Source organism: Buteo buteo, chromosome 11 (genome assembly GCF_964188355.1).
Source record: "Buteo buteo chromosome 11, bButBut1.hap1.1, whole genome shotgun sequence".
Taxonomy (NCBI): domain Eukaryota; kingdom Metazoa; phylum Chordata; class Aves; order Accipitriformes; family Accipitridae; genus Buteo; species Buteo buteo.
This window is the reverse complement of record NC_134181.1, coordinates 39,001,900-39,020,284: the sequence shown is the minus strand read 5'-3', so window position 1 is coordinate 39,020,284 and position 18,385 is coordinate 39,001,900. Positions and strand designations below refer to the sequence as shown.

Below are 18,385 nucleotides of genomic sequence, written 5' to 3'. Positions count from 1 at the left end.
GACCATACATTAGACCATTTGAAAGGCTGATCTAAGACAGGAGAAACATTGGGGGAAAGCCCTGCAAGGACTTAAAATGAGCCTTGCCATGGGGCTGTCGCATTTCCAGCCTTTAAGAGGCAGAAAGATCTGATCTTATAGTAAGCATGTCCTTCTGGGATCCCTTTTTTTTTGTGTGTCTCATAAAAATATTTCTAAAGAGCTTTTAGAAAACCTGGCTTAGAAGGGACCTCCACAGTTTAAGGCTATGGGCTGGAGATACAGTTTCATAGAATTAAACCATCTTAAGCCCATACAGGAGAGGCTGAAGGCAACGCCTGCTGCTGCTAAGCTTCTTTTGGAGTTTGAAACCGCTAAGTGCACAGATTATATTCGCTCTAAGCATCTTAACAGCAGCGCTAAACCACTGAGAGCAACCACAGGCCTCTGGGGGAGTATGTGGACCAGGTGCTGGAGGCCAGCCAGCCAGGCTGTGGAGGTCTGATCCGAGCAGGCACAGTGTGTGAAAATGCTGGTGGCTGGTTTGAGTGGTGTCTGATGGGAAGCTCAGTGCTCTCATCATCACTGCCTCTGGCAGAGCGAAGCGAGTCCAGCCATCAGGATGACACATAAGAAATCCTTCTGGTAAGGAGGATGACACCACTGACTCAGAGCTTCATGTTCTCCAAAGACCTCAGCACTTTTTTAAAAACTTTAAAAAACTTGTTTACAGTTCATGGCAGGCCTGGAAAAGTGACCAGCTGTTTTTATTTCTTTCCAGCTTGACTAGTTTTTCTCCATCTCTATTCAAAGATAAAAAGACATCTCTCAGCTAAAAAAACCCCAAGTACTTGAAGACTAGTAGAAGAGTACAAGAAGCAGGGCTTGAAGTGGGAATTGGAGCATAAAAGCCTTCTCTGAAGCATTTCCTCCTCTGTCCAGGAACCTTTCAAAGCCAGGTTGTTACATGCCACTGACCCAACATTTAGACTTAGATGGGTGATCAGAAGCCAGTCTTTAAGTCTGTTGGTGAAAGCCCAGTGCTGAAGGGGCTTCTCTGGCTGTTCTGTACTGCTCAGCCAGCCTCTGGACACCGGACCGGAGCTTCCCCCTGGAGCTCGCGTAAGTCTCCCTCCAGCTTGTGCCCTGGTCACCAGTGTCACCCACTTCCAGCCTTTGAAAGATAAGAGCCACTGAGCCAAACTGACCTACTGCCCTGGTCACACCATCGATGAATTTGGATCTTACCCTGATGGCATCTGATTTATGTTTTGTCTCTCGCCTAAGATGCTCTGAGGGATTCGCCCTGGGGGGTTTGAACTTAGGTGATCCCTAGATCCACTTGAGTCTGCAGGGCAGTGCCATGAGCAGACGGAGAGGAAAGGGTAGTGCTGCCCGCCTTCATCTTGTCCAGGAGGCTGCAGCGTAGCTCGTCCAGTGCCGCTCCCTTCAGCAAACAGGCTTTTCCTAGGAGTCTTGTCTGTGTCATTAATACCTGGCACTGCTGAGCTGCTCGGCACAAAAGCTCTTTTGGGCTTTGCCAGGTTCAGGTTTGGTTTGGATAACGCCCGTGTGTGCCACTTCTGGCCTGTGCCATCCTGCACGCGCTGTCCCTTGGGCAGTGCTACAGACGAGTCTTTCCAGACAGGCTGTCAGAGCCTATGATCTTCACCAGATGCATTAACTATGTTAACCTTTGAAGTAAAGTGAATTTCTAATGTCAGAACAGCAGAGGCCGATGTACAACCTTCCACCTTCCCCTACTCTTTTTTTCTCACCATTAAAAAAACGCTTTGGCCTTTTCTGTGCTTACCACAGCAGTTTTGCGTGGCTTAGCCTGTGTTTGCCTCATCGCGTCAGTCCACACAGTTCACTTCTAAGGAATTTCATCCACGCCTTAAAGAAATTGAGGAAGATGAGGTTGGGAAGGCTCCGGGACACAGGTCCTGCCGCAGTGATTGCAGGCAGCAATGCTGAAAAGGAAGAAAACCGGAGGGAAAAGCGAGCTGCTTTAGAGGAGCTTACCTTGTGAAAGATGCTTGCAAGAGCAGTGACCAAGTGCATCCCTCCGCACCATCATGCCACAGGACAAAGGAAAGGTGCCAGGGTGCCATTCCACAGACCTACCTCGAACCCAGAGGGATCGCTGATGGGGTCCCAGTACAAGAACTGGGACTGACCCGGCTCTTGGCATCTCTCCCCGCACTCCTTGGTGTCATTTCTTATCCTGCGGGCTGATGCCCAAGGTGCAGCCTCACAGTGAAACAGGCCAGTCGACCCCAGGATTTCCCTTCTCTTTTTGACGCAGTTTGAGCCGAATATAGGGCTACTCCGCGAACAAGGTGTTTGCGTGCCCGAGGCGGTGAGGAATAGCAGAGGTCATGTCCAGGAGGCAGGGGCACGGTTGGAGGCCACGGCCCTTGCAGGACCGTCCGGCTTCGGTGCGGCACAGGCGACCCTTTGGCCGGACAGGAGAGGATGGGATGCAGAGGGAATGCGGCAGGGCAGTGGCATGGGGGGCACGCCGTGGAGGGCGATACCCCCGTGGGATGCTGCTGCTGGCAGCACATCCATGCCCTTTGGACAACTGGTGGACCCCCTTGTCCGAAAACTCCACGGATCGCAGGCTGGCTACCTTTGAATTTCCTCCCATCTGTGCCATCTAGTGCCCAGTACAAGAACTGGGACTGACCCAGCCTCTCACCCACAGGGGAAGAGCCCGGCTGCTCTGGAGAAGAGGCTCTCCTCTCCCTGGGCCAGGCACCAAGCCCTGGGCCAGGCAGGGATGTGCTGGGAGGACCCCTGAGATGCCACACCGCCTGCATGGAAAATCCCACTTAGCTCCAGGTAGGATCGAAGCGCGCAGGTGTGGCTGCGGGGCGGATGGAGCGGGGAGAGTGCCTCTTTTCGGAGGCTGGAGGTGAGATGAGGCTGGGCGGTAGGTAGTACGCTGCCGGAGGCTCCAGGTAGGGAGAGGAAGGCTCGAAGCTCTGGGGAATCCTGCCTTTGCTTTGCAGGCGTTTGCGTGCCCGCGGCGTGCTCTGACGCTGCGCATGTGTTTTAAGGGACAAGAATCCTGACCTCTGTCAGAACTGGAATTCTCCTGTTTGGATAGATTTCAATGCTATTCCAAGGGGAGCTACAGTTAGCTATACTTAAGTGAATGCCCTAGACGGTAAAACACTGTTTTTCAATATAAGCGTAGGTTGTTGGGCATAATCTTTGTGTTATGCCATTTCTTAGGTAAGTCCCTTGTACTAAGTTGTTGCTTTTTCAAAAAGCTTCTATAGCTGTAGCTTGATATGCCAGCTTTGATTCTTAACTCTGCCTCTGTCCTCTCTATCCTTTTCAAAGGAATACTTCTCCTCTTTACAGACCCAGTTTCATTTGTAAGCTCTAAATAAGAGGGGATGAATCAGGAGCTAACAAATTCCTGCTTCCTCCTTGCTGCATTTTTTCCCACAAATCTGTGTAAGATATTTAACGGTGGTGAAAAAAGCTGCTAACTCAAACCCATCAGTATATATCCATCCTTCATATTGGTTTATCACAGCCAGGCATTACGTATTTCTCTATATTGAATTTCATCTGCTTATCTGCCCTGTTTCACAGATGTTTTCAAGTTTTCCACAAGCTCTTTGAATTTTTCCTGACGTCCTTTGCTAGCTCCATATGTTATCTTCTGCCATTTCGTTACTGGGCCACAAGTAAATATATTGAACATGCTGCCTCTAGCATCCATAGGGCACCCACTCAGCTTTTTCTGCATGAAGTTTTGAGCATTCGTTCTTCGCTTGTTACTTGTACTGGATTAAAAATTATTATCTGATAACTGCTTCCCAGAACTTCCTATCAGCAACTTCAGGGAGTTAGTAGTAAAATCGTTCAAGAGGAATATGAACATTTTCTTGTTCTCGGGAGCCCATCCAGGAGTCTGAGCTCTGCTCCTCTTTGCTCGTGAACTATATCTGCTGGTTTGCCTCTGCAGGATATATTGCACAGGCACATCATGCTGTTTCTGAAATGTAAATTTTCCTACTCTTTTTTTTTTTTTCTTGGTACTTAAGTAACCCTGATTGCTTAGGAAGTTTCAGTAGCCTTTTCAAATGTGAAAAGGTAGAATTACCCCTTAGCATCTGATAGGTAACTGGCTGTAGTGGTAGCTCAGTGGATTTGGAGCTGGCATGCTCAGAGCTCTCCTGGGGCTGCTATTGATCTTGGCGTGTTATTGCTTTTGAAGGGACTGATCTTTGAAACCAGGGCTGCAGGAAGTCATTTAAGGATGTGTTTGCATCCTGCTGAGCAATGAAACTGTGAGGATTTCAGTGGGAAGGAAACTCCTCTCGAAACAGATGCGGTGTTTATCTGCTTTCCCTAATTAGCGCTCCATCTTCCTGGAGGTGGTATTCTCCAAAGCATCCCCTCGGCAGCAGGAGGCCAGCACCGGTGTCAAGCCCCCGCTTGCCCAAACCTTAATTGGTCCCAGCTGTGCCCTGGAGAGCTCTCTCTATTTCTGAGGTGCCTGAGCTCAGCGCAGGTGTTTTGCTGCGCTGCCTGCACGGCTGTTTGCACACCTGCAGTTGCTCTTCTGAGACCGAGCGGTGCAGAGAGAAGGGTTGGTTCTCCAGCGAGCTCCTGGCTTCTCACAGGTCTGTAAGCTCCTTTATCGCTGTCTCTTAGTCCTCTGGGACTCACGGTCTCTAGGGCTTCACGCCTTCCCCTATGTAATTCACTCCCAAGTCTGTTGGTGTGCCACAGGCGCAGGTGTGGTTTTTTACACAGGCTTTAAGGTGTTTGTGAGAGACGGGTGCCGGCAAGAGTCCTTTCCACCATTTGTCCCCAGAGCCCCTTAATTAACAGGGAGGCCCCAAAATCTATTTTACGTGCAAGGAAATGGAGGCTCAGGCAGGTAACGTGACTTATTGCAATCATTTAGCAGCAGAAAGAAGAGTAAACCCCCTTTCGCTCCCCAAACCTCAGCTCTGTAACCCCAAGGCTGCGTGTTTCGCTTCGCCCAGCCCCTGCCCATGCAGCGGAGTCAATGTGGGTGCCCACCCGTAACCCGGGGAGGTCTGGCGCAGGGGACTCGTTCCCCTGTGCCGAGGAGGTGCGTGGCCTTACGTGCATCATCATCCGTCGTGGCACGGGTATCGTGGCAGGTCGAGTCCCGGGAAGGGTTGAGCTCATCGGGGCGGCTGAGCCTGGCTCTGGCCAGCCCGTCTGGTTAGAGTGGTGCAGGGAAAGGGTTGTGCGACAGCTGGGCTCTCCGCTCCCCAAACGCGTGTCCCAGCTTTAATTACAGTGACACTGCTGCCTGGGTGTAATTAGCAGTTGAGAAACTCTGCGTGTGATTTTAATAAGCTGAGAGTAATGCAATTTGTCTTTCCTATAAGAGATGCTTTGCAAACAAAAAATGTAATTAAAAGCACACACGCGGGGCAAACAGCGACTGTGCCGTGGGTGTGTTACTGCTGTATGCGCAGCCCATCTGGCACACGGCCTGGCCTGGCACAGGGTTGCCCCTTTTGGGGCAGTCTTCGGGATGGTGTTCCTGGGGAATCAACATGTGAAAACTGCAGGATTTGGCTTAATTGTGGGTTTTACAAATAGCTCTTCCCTGTCTTCACAGCTCCCTTTTGATATAAGGTTGTTCCTTGATAAGGATGAGTCTCCTGGGTGTCGTCCTCCCCGTTGCTTTTCATTCCCATCACCATTGTGTCTCTGTGCTCTTCCCCAGGAGCCCAAATTAGCTCGAGGCTGGTGGCATCTCTGTGGCAGAAGCCAGCGAGGCAGCTGGGGCAGCGTGGGGGGAGGCAGGAAACCCTTTCAAGAGCAGCCAGCGTTTCTGGGAGCCTCAGATCTGAACAGCCAGACCTAGCCCCGGACTCTGCCTCTCTTCCCTGCTCCTTCCTGCTCTCTTTAAAAAAAAAAAAAAAAAAAAAAAAAGAGAGAAGTCTCTTTTATCTAGACTCCTGTCTCTGCACAGGCCAGCCCTGCCCTGCTGGAGTTCGAAGTTCATTTCTGGCCACAGGAGCTCTCACGGGGGAGCAGCCCCATCGAGTCCCCAAGGTCTGTTTCCCCCAAACCCCCATTACACACCAGGGCTGTCCTCACCAGCAAATCGTCCCTCTTCCCCATGCCGCGACTGTGCAGGGGACAAGGGGGGAAACGGAGGCACAACGGCTATCGGAAAATGGTTATACTGTCTCCCCAGGCGTCAGAGGGCTGGTGTCAGGGATGTGTGCCCGACATCTAGGGAAGGGAGGAGACTGGGAATATCACCCCAGCCTGTGGGAAGCCCTTTTGCCTCTGTCTGCAGGGGAAGGTGAGGGACTTTCCTTGGGGAGGCCGCTTGTCCCCCTGCAAATGTCCATTTGTGCCTGGTGGCACTGGCTGCTGTGGCTCTCATAATTTAGGGGGTGCCTATGTTTGTAGTACCCCTCCTCTCGACCAGGTGGGAGACACCCTGATCTTTGAGAGGGCAGAGCCTGAGAAATGCCTGTGATTTCCCCTCTGTTGCCATTTCTCATTGCCTGGGAGCAGTGGTCAGGGGTCCCAGTTGGCAAGAGGGGGTTAAAAGCGGCTTGTTCGCTCATATCCCTTTGTGCTGTGCTGTGCAGGTGTAACTGGCCTGCTGCCTGCTCTGCCAGCTAATTGCAGCCGTGGCACATTGAGAAAGCAAACAAACCCTTCCCCAGAGATCAGGTTGAAATGTGGTAAAGGGATCTGTGATTCCCACTGGCAGTGGAAATGGCAGCAGGTGTGGGCTCGGCAGATGGTAAAACATCCAGCAGCTGCCCCATCCCAACCCAGAGAGGCTGTGGAGCAAATGCAGAGCAGCTCATCCGTGTGGGATGGAGCTGATGGGGCCAAGCTCATGTGCAAGCTTGGTCGCTGTGCAGTGCTGCGTGTCCAGCACACGTGCTCCTTCCCAAAAGCATGGCAAGTGGGTCTTCCCAGGAGCCGTGCTGATAAAGCCTCTGCCTCCAGCCCAGCTGGCCCATTCACAGTTTCCAAGAAAGGTTGTGTGTGCTTTGAGGCACAGGCTTGTGATTCTGATATCTCAAATGCAATGGTCATCCCCGGTGCATTTTGCAGCACCAAAATAAACAAGCCTAAAGAAGGCTGGGCGGGGGGGTCAGATAAACCAGATAGGGAGTCTTTTCTCCCATCTAGGGCTTTGGGACCTGTACTTGAGATGCGAGTCTTGCTCTCCTGATAGCAGGTTGCCCCTTTCGGGACAGGAGAGCACTTATCCTTTCCACAGTCCTATGTTATGCTTTGCCCAGAGGAGGAGAGGCTGCAAGCATCAAACCTGCCAGGTTTCTGCACTCAGATGCAGAGGCCATTCAAGACAGGGCTGTGACAGAAGCCTGCCCCATTGTACAGTAGTGTCCATCCCACGTATGGGCTATGGCTCAAGGATGTTTTCACCAAGATTAAATCTGTACCACGCATTTCCCTCTTAAGGTCAAAACTGTTGGGTCGCAAAGGGCCACAGGGAGGTGAACTGTATTACCAAAGTCTTAACTGGACTATCTGTGAGCCTGAAGGACTAGAGGGTACTCAGAGCTGCAGGGAGTGACATCTTTATAAGGGAAAATCTACCTGTTTCCCAAGGCTGTCATTCTGGGGAGCAAACAGTGTGAGGTGCTGAGAGCTGTTGGAATAAACCAGATGTAAATCCAGGTTCTTACTTACAGCATGAGCTCTCTGGCATGGTATGCAACCTTCCTGCGTAGTGCTATACGAATTATCTGTACTGCTTCTGAGCACCCTCTTAACCTGCCCACAGCAGGGAAAAGGGTCCTGGTGTAAATCAGAGCTCCCCAGCCCATAAAGCTCTTGTTTCTGGGTGTTCATCCTAGAGATGGGTTTGCCCTCTGGAGACTGGTGGAGGTGTAGCCAGAAAGTACGTAGCACCTGCACACTCAGGGCAAACTAGCAATTTATCTAAAGCCTTCTCAGGGACTCGGTGAAAATTCTTCCCACATAGCACGTGAAGAGCTATCAGTGGCTCTTTGCTCCTGCAGCACCCTCGGAGGTGGATTGATTCCCATCACCACATCAGCTGAGTGGCCCTGCAGTGTGCAGAGGTAGAGGCAGGCACCGACAGGCCCGGGGATGCGGGTTGATAAGTAGGGATGACGGATCTGGAGCTGGCTGCGTTGCTTCTTGCCTCTGCTGCTTTGCCCCATCCCTCTCTGAGAGGTTGCAACCCTGATGCTGCCATGCGGCAGGAGCTGCGAAGTGGTCCAGTTGAAAACTTGCCATAGTAAGGTAACCCAGGACTCATTCTGGCTTACCAGGATGTGCTGAATTTTATGCGGAGAGGTTTCATTTGTTGCTCCGAGAGCAGTAGAGCTGATCCTTCAGCAGAAATTGCTGAGAAAGTGAAAAGAGATAGCGAGGCTTCCTGAGAAGTGAGGCTTCTCGAGAAGTGTGGGTCTCCTGAGACAAAGTTTGGGTGGGCTGCACACACAGATCTCCATGGGGCTGAGCCTTGGATCGGTCTTCATTCACGTCCAAGAATAACTTCCATGCCTCACGTCTTTGACTCCCACTGATTCTTAGGCAGAATAGAAAAAAGATTTTGGCGGTCTGTAGAGTGGACCTTGGCTCTTCCTGGGAAAAGTCCTCGTTCTTCTGGTTTTAGGGCCCTCCTGCTTTGGTTAGACTTTAACAGCAATTAGTCAGCCAACAACTTTCTATAGTAATCCACAAGTTTTCTATTAAGTGGCAAACACTTTGAACTTCTCCCCGGCTCCTCTGCTGCAATCTAATCTGCTGTCATTTTTCACAAGGAGATGGAGTTACCTTCATGTTTTATTCTCTTCCTGTTTACAGTGGGGGAGAAGCCAAAACCAGGAGAAACAGCGAAAACAACAGCCCACGGAGCTCCAGGCACTGTGCAATTAGATCACTGTCAGCCTCTGCACTTGTCACTTCCAACTGTGTCTGGATTTACTGTATATATCGGACACGTGACAGGGAAGAGAGGTGATATCTAGCAACATGCTCAAAGGAATCTTGGGGGAAGATTCCTTACTCCAACCTGGGCACTGACCTGCTCTGAAGCCCCAGGCAAGATTGTCTTGTTGCCCTGTCTCTAAAGTGAGGATGTGAACGTTTTCTCACGTTGGCCTGTAAGGCTCCCTGGCCCTGATAGTAACTTAAAAATGCTGTTAAGCAGTAAAAATTTTTGTGGCGATGATGATAAGAATTTGGCAATCTGGACAGGTGATGGAGTTTGGGGATCTTCCTGCAGGTGCAGCGAGTACTGGAGGCTGTTATTTGGTAGACAGCTTCACAGTCTCCCTTGTGTCTCTCCCTCTCTTAGCATGAGTATCAGTGGAGAAATACAGGAAGGGACCTATTATGACTCTGTCCTTCCTCTTTGTGCTTACAATTTGGTTAGAGCTCGCTCCACCACCCATCTAGCACGTTTAGGCTGTCTCCAAACTATCCTGTAAAAGACATGCTGCCCCTTGAGCAAATGGTGAGCTTTCCTTCGGAGGGATGGGGTCTGCTGCAGTTGTCGTCGTACTGAAAAATGCCTACCAGGGGTGCAGATTTCTCCTCTGGCTAAGGATATAAGAAGAATTCAATGTGAATTGTTTATGTTTTGATCCCAACAGCTCCAAAGCAACAGAACAAGAGAGGGTAGTTTACTGAGATCATGTGCATGTAATTTGCAGGGGAGCGCAAATACAGCGAGCAAGTCTTAGACATGGAGGAGAAATGGGCTAGTTTGTCCTAGATCTGAAAAGAAAAAAAACCTCTTATGCAGCCTTCCTAGCAATTAGAAGGGGATCTAACTTACATATGTATCTGCTTTTGAGTCTCTTGACGCTATCAAAGCAAGTCCATCCCTTAGGGTAAATGAGATTTGGACCATGATTTGGTGTACAGGAACACTCCTTACAGTGACTTAAATAGCTCCCTTACTTAGGCTGGCACAGTGTTACGTGAAGGGGACAGGGGAGATCTCTGGCTGAAAAATAACCTGGGAAGGGGAAAAAGTAAGATCGTTCTCTAGTTCGCTACACATTGCACAAGCACCTCTGCTTGCAAGAGTCATTCCCACATCTCCCTTCCCCACCCAAACCTAAGAACTAGCCGTGGAGGTTCCTGTCAGTGCAGGATTTCGATTCTGTGAGCTGGTGGCATTTATGTGGCTGCTGTTGCATGACCCTGCCTGCAGATCTTGGTGCGGTTGCTGGTGGGTGACAGTAACTCTATGAATTTCACTTTGGGAAAGCCTGGGCCAGCTCCTGTCTTTTCCAATTGCCTCAGCTGAGAAGACGCACATCTTCTGTTAGACTTGGCATCTCTGTACAGCTATTCCAGAGAGACGCGACCGATAATTTATAAGCTCTGAATTGGTAAAACCTTGTCCTAATGCATGACATGGCTTTTCATGGTCAAACAAGCCCTTCAGTGAAAGATCAACAAAACTGTAATGAAGGAAGTTGAAAATGAATTATTTTCCCTTTGGAGAGCAATGGTACATCCTTGAGAGATTTCCTCTCCATTCACAGGCTACGAGACTTCCTCTGATGGAGAAGGGCAGGATGTGCCTCTCAAGAGCTTCCCAGGTCGGTGTCCAGGATACCACCTTTTATGGGATGCGCATTCCTTCTCCTCCACAGAGCTCCCAGCCCCTATGGCCGTGGAGCCGGGCAGTGCTCCAGCATCAGCTAACTTCGGAGAGTGCAGGAATGGGATTTTTCCCTAACACGGTGGGTAGGGGGGCAACAGTGCTCTAATGCAGAGGGTGTCCTTGCTGTCAGGGCTTGTGCCGCCACGAGCAAAACCAGCAACTGGCAGAGTATTGTTCGATGCATGAAGAAAAGGAAAGAAACAACTTTGCCGGTAGGGATTCACTCCTGGGACTAACCAACATCAAAGTATGGTCTCCATTCAAGTCTGATCTTTCCTTGCTCTCCACCCTCTATGCCGTTCCCTTTGCCGTGAGAAAGTACGGCACGGAAGGTGTCTGACCACTGTTCTCCGCTTGCCCTGTGAGGCAGCAATTCTTCAGGGACGAGGAGGGGGAAGGGTGGCATGCCTTTACTGCTCAAAGATATGACTTCATTACATCACCCTCCCTTTCTGACCGCTCCCATATATAAAGTCTTGTGGCCGCTCAGCTCTGTGTGACCAATCCTGCTTTTGAAATCCTTGCTTCTGGGAACCCTAGAGGGATAAGGGGCAAGAGAGCAAGGCAGAAGTGTCTTCTTTTGGTGTCACTACCTGAAGGTGAACTGCACCCAGGGAGAACAGAACTTTTAAAGTAGTGAGTAAACAGCACGATTTTATCTTATCATCTCCATATTTTGGTTGGATTGGGGTGTGAAATAGAGGAGTTGTTTCTTTCCCTTTATTACGTACCTTTCCAGCTCTTTAATCGTACTTTATTAAAGTGTACCCTTGTTTCACAAGCCTTCAGGCTCAGGTTGGAAGAGCAGGTGTTTATCTTTTATAGGGATTGCCAGGTCTTGACCTACCGTGTTGACTTTGGATTCTCTCGGTTAATGCAGACCAGGTCACAGGCAGTAGGGTCTCTGTCCAGGCAATCTGAACAGCTGCTGATTCACCCTTTAGGGGGCCTACTTAACGCTGTGGCTTGATAGGGTCAGCAGTACACGAACTGATGGTTTCAAGAGGAATTGGGTTTTCTGACAGAGGCTGAGATCAGAGAAAGGAGCTGGGAGTCTAGGGAGCTGGGAGTCTAGTGACCTGGTATCTCAATCAGGTCACTGGGCAAGATACTTCACCTCTGCGTGGCCCATCCGAGCCTTTGAATGTACCCTATCTACCACCCACCTCAATGTTGGTCTTCACTCCTTACTGGGTTGAAAAGGTCTATGGAAAGGTTGGTATGTAGGGTCATAAGACTGAGGCACAATTTGACCCTGGTTTTGTGTGCAGTATGAGTGACATGGTATGCTGATAAAAGAAGTGCTGCTTTAGCAATCTTAAAGAGGAAAGACTCTCAGAACTACCAGAGAGGTCAGAGCTATACAAACACTGGAAGACAGATTTCATGGGGTCCTAAAGATGAGAAATTCTTACTTAAGTCAATGTCCTGCTGGCAAGTAGTCCTCTTCAGAGAAAGCTAGGTCTAAGGAGTGGGCTGAAACCCATAGATCTTGCATCCCTCTTTCCACATCATTCTGTGCTCCTAAGTGGTAACTTGGAAAATGCAGACCCTGTTGGGATGGGAGGTCAAGCACTGGCAGGTTTCTTACCTGACAGCAAGAGGGAAGGCCAGGAAGCAGGTGCAGAGCCAGAAAAGCTGCAGGGACAATGTATAGATGCTGGGAGTGTCCTCCAGAAGCAGAGTGGAAGGGCAATGCTGTGGGAGAGAACAGAGCTCCTGATGCAGAGCAGGGAGAGCGCTCAGCAGAGCATGTGTCGGGATTAGTCATGTATAGGGGAAACTGGCCTGTGAAGCAGAAAGAAATGTCCTGAAATAAATCAAGCAGGCCACATTTAATTCTTTGTAAAGTAATTTCTGTTGCAAGGAACTATCAAGGGCAACTGTAGTTGTGTGAGAAGGAACAGATTCTGCCCAGGAAAATGAATATTTAGGCACATGAAGGACCAGAACGGCACCCAGGAGACTGTGTGCTCAGTACCAGAACAAAAAGAATGACCCTCTCCTATGCATGCTTGGAAAACAAAGACCTGCTTCTGCTCTTGGCTGTTTCTTATGCTACGGTATCTCCATCTCATGCCAATTACTAAAGCTGAATCCAACAGCTCTGGTTACCCCTCTAGTAGAAGAGGTGCAACATCCCCCACTGAAAATCCACTCAGTCCCCATATAGCTGTTTTGTTTGTGCTGAAGCCCTTCTAACATGTCAAAGGTGGGGTCTCCGGGACCAGGGCTCTTCTTTCTAATCCAGCACAAGGTCCTGGTCCTGGGCTGCGTTTCCTCATCCAGCTGTCCACAACAAGCAGGAGTCAGACCGCGGCTACTCCAGGAGAGGCAAAGTTATTCAAACCAGCTCCATGGCAATTAAGACACTCCTCTATCTGTAGGGTCTTGATTTAGCAAAAGCAGGTGAATTTAAGCAGGTAGCTACAATGTTTTTTTCAGTTGGAAACTGAGCTCTTTTCCAAGTTCTGCTGAAGTCTGTGGAAACCTCTTCTGTGAATGCGGTCTCGAGTTCATTTATTATTTTGGAATCTAGTTTTTTTGTTTGGTTAGGTTTTTGTTTGGTTTTGGTTTTGGTTTTTTTTTCCACCCGCATTAGTTAAAACATCAGGAAATGGAGACCTTGGATTGCATGTTCTGCCATAAAAAGGAGGAGTCTGAACAGTAGATGTGATTGTGTGATCTGTGTTATGTGAGTCATTGCTGGTGTTGCTTCATGAAATTCCTATGGAAAAAATCAATAGGGGGTAGGGGAAGAAGCAAAAAGTAAAACTATATAGAAGTGCTTTCAGGTTGCCTGATGCTTCTCAGTATCTGCAAGTTCTGTCACAAGAGCTGTGAAGGCATTGCTTCATACACCGACGGAGGCACCACTTCAGAAGAAGGAACAAATGGTGATTTCACTCCATTGCTCATGTTTCAGTGTAACAGGGTGTGCTAATTTTTGGAGAATGTTAAAGATGACCATGCCATGAACATCACAAACAGAAAGAAGTGGCAAGCCCTGCAGGAGGTGCTTTTTTTTCTTTTTTTGAAATGGGTTGAGATTAACAAGGCAGCAATGCACCTGCATTAAACATGGTATTCCTGTTTGAGGTGTGGCTTTGCTGCTTGAAACATGCAGGGCTGAGTTATAACAGGACTGTCCATTATATTAATGCCTAGACAGAGATACATGACAGTTCCCAAAGACTAGGTATAACTGAAATGAGGTAGTTGCGCACAGCGCAACCTGTACACGGCAAGCTGTTCACTTATCGGAACCAGAAACGCTAACTTCAAGTTTCATAACTTTCTCTGACCCCATCCTCAACTCTACTTGTGCGTAAGTGAAAGAGTAACTTGCTGAAGAGCATCCAACTTGTTCCAGCTCCGTGCCAGTAAGAACATGCCACAGATGAGACTGCATCGCCCTTGAAGAAGGACACAGGAAGTTGCTAAATTTTGGTGGCTCACTGTTATAAAACTTGCCTTTCAGCGGTGGGGGTGAAGAGTAACAGTTGGATAATTATGATTTAGAACAGGAGTTTCTTACAGCTAGCAGCCTTTCCGTGTCACCTTGCACGCTCTGAGACAAATGTGGTGACAGGGAGACACTCTTCTGACCTAGACCTACTTCGGGGACATAGTGTTATAGTTCTACAGTTGCTATTAAGCATAAAATCTGGTACCATCACACATATGGGGTTAGTAAATTAAGAAAAGGGTTCAGTTCAGTAGACTGCATCTTGAATTCCCCTATAAAACATTCATCATTTAATATTAAAGGTGTGACAGCCTGAAAGTGCAGTTCAGTTTGTTTGGAGCAGAGAGCAGATACCTTTCCACACTGTCTGCTTTTTCAGAAGATAGCTGTTTTGGAAAAGCTCCTGTCACAATCTTTTCTGTGGAGCATCATGGGTCTCACATCAATAAATTAGATACAGTGAGAGCAGTATGTGTTACTAACTGAATATGGCCTGGACTCTGAATGTGTACTTCAGACTGGCCAGTAGAAACAGCAGATACATCAAATCTTTCTGAGCCTGCAGAATATTTTCTGTGCCAGTACCTATCTTCCAGGAAGCTTCTGTTTTTTCTTAAGATCTCTTGGACAATAAGCAATATAACTGAGGGGACCTGCCGTCTTGATACTATGTCTTCAGAGGGGTATTTAAAAGTCCTCTTTGAAAGATGAGGCACATGTTAAATCCCTTCCAAATACCTCAAGGCTGGAATGATCATGTTTTATAATACTGATTTTATCAAACGTAAATGTTAAACAGAACTCCGTTTTGTTGCTATTACAGAAAAGAATATGTATTTTTAAGCAGAGGAAATACGGCTCATGTTCTCAAAAATTTTACTCTTGGACCTAGGCCAAACTTTGTTAATGAGTCATTGTAGTATAGCTACCAACCTTCTGAAGTAAGTAAAGATCCAGTGTATCAAAGGTTGGAGTGGGGCAGAGGGACTGGACAGGTTTGGAATTGAGACATTAACCACTTGACTGATCCCGGTAGGTCAAGAGATAGCATCTAGCAGTGCTCACTGGCATCCAGGCAGACTTTGCTTCATCCTGCATTTGCAGGACAGCCTTCTGGCTAAAAATCAGGCTTAGGACATGTGGGCATGAATCCTTGCCGTGCCCAAGTTTCAGGCACCCTGTGATTTGCCTTGTACTGCATTCTGAATGGGCATTCGGCTCCTGCGTTCAAAGCTGGGTCTGAGGCTTTTAGCAAGTCACGGACAGCAGCAGTGGCATAAGATTTAGTAGCCGAGTCCTTAGAGTCCGAAGTCAGTCTGTGCAGCTTCTAGCAACCTTCAGTCTGAGCTGCTCCTGGGGTTTATGCTACACTGCTCAATGGCAGGTGAGCTGCAACTGTGCTTCTAGACTTGGCACAAGCAGACATGTAGGATTGTTGCTTAAAAGCTTCAGTGAGGTTTAGTGATGGAGGGCAGGTTTCTTCACCCCTACCTCCCTGCTCTGTCATCCTTCCTGCCAGAGGGTGCTGCTATGGGAGCAGGGGTGGCAGAACAGGCATCGCGTCTTCTCATTGCAGCTGGAATATTAGTCTGAACTAAACCCAATGATAATTTAAGGTAGTGTGTTGCTGTGATTGCTGAAGAACAGATATGTGAGCTGATCAGGTGCCCTTGCATTGCTCACACATGGCAGAGAGGTTATTCCCACCAGATGTAATCAGCTGAATCCATCAGGGTGTCTGGCTTTAAGCTCCAAGGTACAGACACACTTAAAATCCAGTCTCTTTCTGAACCGCAAGGGTACCAGTTGGCTAGGCAAGGGGGGGTGTGAGGGTACATGACCACGTGGAGATGGGAGCACTTCTACTTAAGATGACCCCATATTTGCTCAGCTGCTTGATCAGAATTTAAGAGCTAGCGATGAGGTATGGGAAAACTCACATTTCCACCACATAGTAACCGAATGCAAGAACACAGAATGACTCTGCTGGTGATACACAAGCTTTGTGGATGCTAAAATAGGCATTTTAAAATGTGTGGGTTCTTGATTCTTCACCTAGTCAATGATTACTTATGCATTCCTCTGGTACTGTGAATTGAAACATAATGAGTTTCAATGGGTTAATCTCTGTGAGCAGAGCAGTACAAATATCAAATAGTGTAGTACGCTTCGGAGAGCTTTTAAGGGAAGATAAGTGGTTACTGCTACTGCTATGAGGATGTATTGTCCCTAGAAAAGGGTTCACTGCTTGAGAGAGGATATTCAAAGGATATCAGTGTATAAAGATCTGTGCAAAAGGACGGGACGGACTTGCAAATACTCTCAAGAGGTAAGGGGGATTTAGAAATTACTATCATTAAGCTGTTCCCCTTGGCCTGGAAGTGCAGGATTTCTTATTCAACAGAATACGGGATGATGTGACTTTTTTTAATATATCAGATGAAAGCTTGCCAAAAGAAAATGATAGGACCTGACTAACCCATCTGAATAAGCTCAAGTCTAATAAATGACTTCTAGTTTACTGGCAGAAGAGCATCTGAAAACATCTTTTGCAACTGTTGGGAGAATAGAATTATTTTAATGAAGAATTTTGATTCTAAATTGGGAGTGAATGTAACAGTGATGTTGTGAATGAGTTTATAAAACTTGATTTTAATAACTTGCATTTTTGAGATTGAGTTTGCCAGTTCTGGATTTTTGGGAGAATCCCCAACTGGAAAACACTGTGAAAACCATGTGAAATGGGGTGTTCTGCATTTATTCCACCTTTCTGCCTTTTTTCACTTCATAGTTTCTGCTGAAGTGTCTTAAAATAAAAAATGTTGTATTTCATGCTAAAATTTCTGCAGGAAAACAGGAAAGGGTTTTTGGGGGAAAAAAGTTGCTTCAAGAGGAAATGATTGTCTCTTTCTCAGTGAACTTAGAGTTTACTCTACATTGGACAGAATACTATACATGCCATTAGGCTTCAGAAAACCTACTGCCTGTTGGAGGAGTTGCAAATCTTGATTGCAATAGCTCTCTTGGTGAACAGCATACCTGAAAGCCAGCTGGAACAGCCTGCTTTATTCAGGGACTTTTTGCTCGGTTCTGTTCAGCGTTGATCATCTCTGGCTTAACATCACAGCAGTAAGTAGGGACCACTGATCTGCGCTGAGGCCTTTCTCCTTAAAATCGATCTGTGTGCACGTGAGCCCTCGATGCCAGGCTTAACAAGGAGGGTGCTAAAGGCTTTTAACCTGCGTCTGAGGGGAGGGAGGCAGCAAGTCGCACAGGGCACAGGCCAGCTGGAAAGGAACCCACATGGAGGTGCTAGCTAGGAGGAAGGCTTTTAACTGAGTTGAATGGAGTTACTGCTTTTCCCCAGGGACTGCTCTGTCCCCCTGCTCCAAGCAGGACCCGTGCCTAGATCTGAATCTGGAAGCCTCTTTGGGCTTCTTCATGGCTTGGCTGAACTCTGCTTTAGTTCCCTTGTCACCGGTGGGGATGAAGACGGCGTAAGACTTCAACCTAAATATCTCGTGATGGGTAAGTACAAGAACTTCGTAGTTTTATGTTCCAGCTTAATACCAGAACATATCTCCTGTCTCATTGTGTGGCCTAGAATTGACTAGACCAAAAATATCTGCTTGTTTTGAATTCTAGATACTTCAATAGTTGAGTCACAGTTTTCTACAGAAATCTGTGTAAGACTTGAATTGGGAATGATTGCCTTAGATACAAGAGGTGGTTGTTAATAACTTGTTTAAAGTCTCTAGAAGGCACCATGTGGACAAGGTAGAAACAGCTATGGAAAAAATGCGTGCTAGTTACCATGAAGATCAGTACTGGATGGGAGATTCTGTCTGTCTGCCTGCATGGTTACTGGCAGAACCAGAGTCCTGATCAGAGGCATCCTGCTGACTGCTACTAAAAGTCATAATAAAAGGCCTGAGGGGAAAAATTATTTAGCACGTAAACTTGTAGATTAGAATCTCAAATGGCTTAAGTTCATGTCTTATTGCAATAACTGCAGCGCAAGGCTGCATGGGGAGGCTTATACGGGACCAGACCTTTGTGTGTAAGCACGGGACAGAAGGCACAGGGAAACAAACCCTTTTCTCTTGGGACTGTTCACAAAAGGAGAGCGCTCAGGAAGTTTATGTCTTTCCTAACAAAGCCGTAGAAGAGCAGGCATGAATGTATTGCTAGCAAAGTTTTCTGCCATTTGGGCTAATACAAACCTATGAGTGGGTAGAAATATCGCATCTGAGCCATTCCGGTTCAGTCCAAGA

General features: G+C 47.9%; 1 protein-coding gene across 5 annotated transcripts in view; it reads left to right on the top strand.

Moving 5' to 3' along the window:
- GGT1 (gamma-glutamyltransferase 1) overlaps nucleotides 1–18,385 on the top strand; it is a 58,517-nt gene that overhangs the window by 22,453 nt on the left and 17,679 nt on the right. For 2 of the 5 annotated variants that reach the window (XM_075039629.1, XM_075039628.1), the window contains exon 1: nucleotides 11,112–11,278. The exons of 1 other annotated variant lie outside the window; for it this stretch is intronic. The gene's annotated coding sequence lies outside the window, so the exon portion shown is untranslated. Of the gene's footprint in view, nucleotides 1–2,684; nucleotides 2,827–4,521; nucleotides 4,629–11,111; nucleotides 11,279–18,385 lie in introns of those variants that run through there. 2 more of the 5 variants (XM_075039630.1, XM_075039633.1) reach the window with 2 other exon arrangements.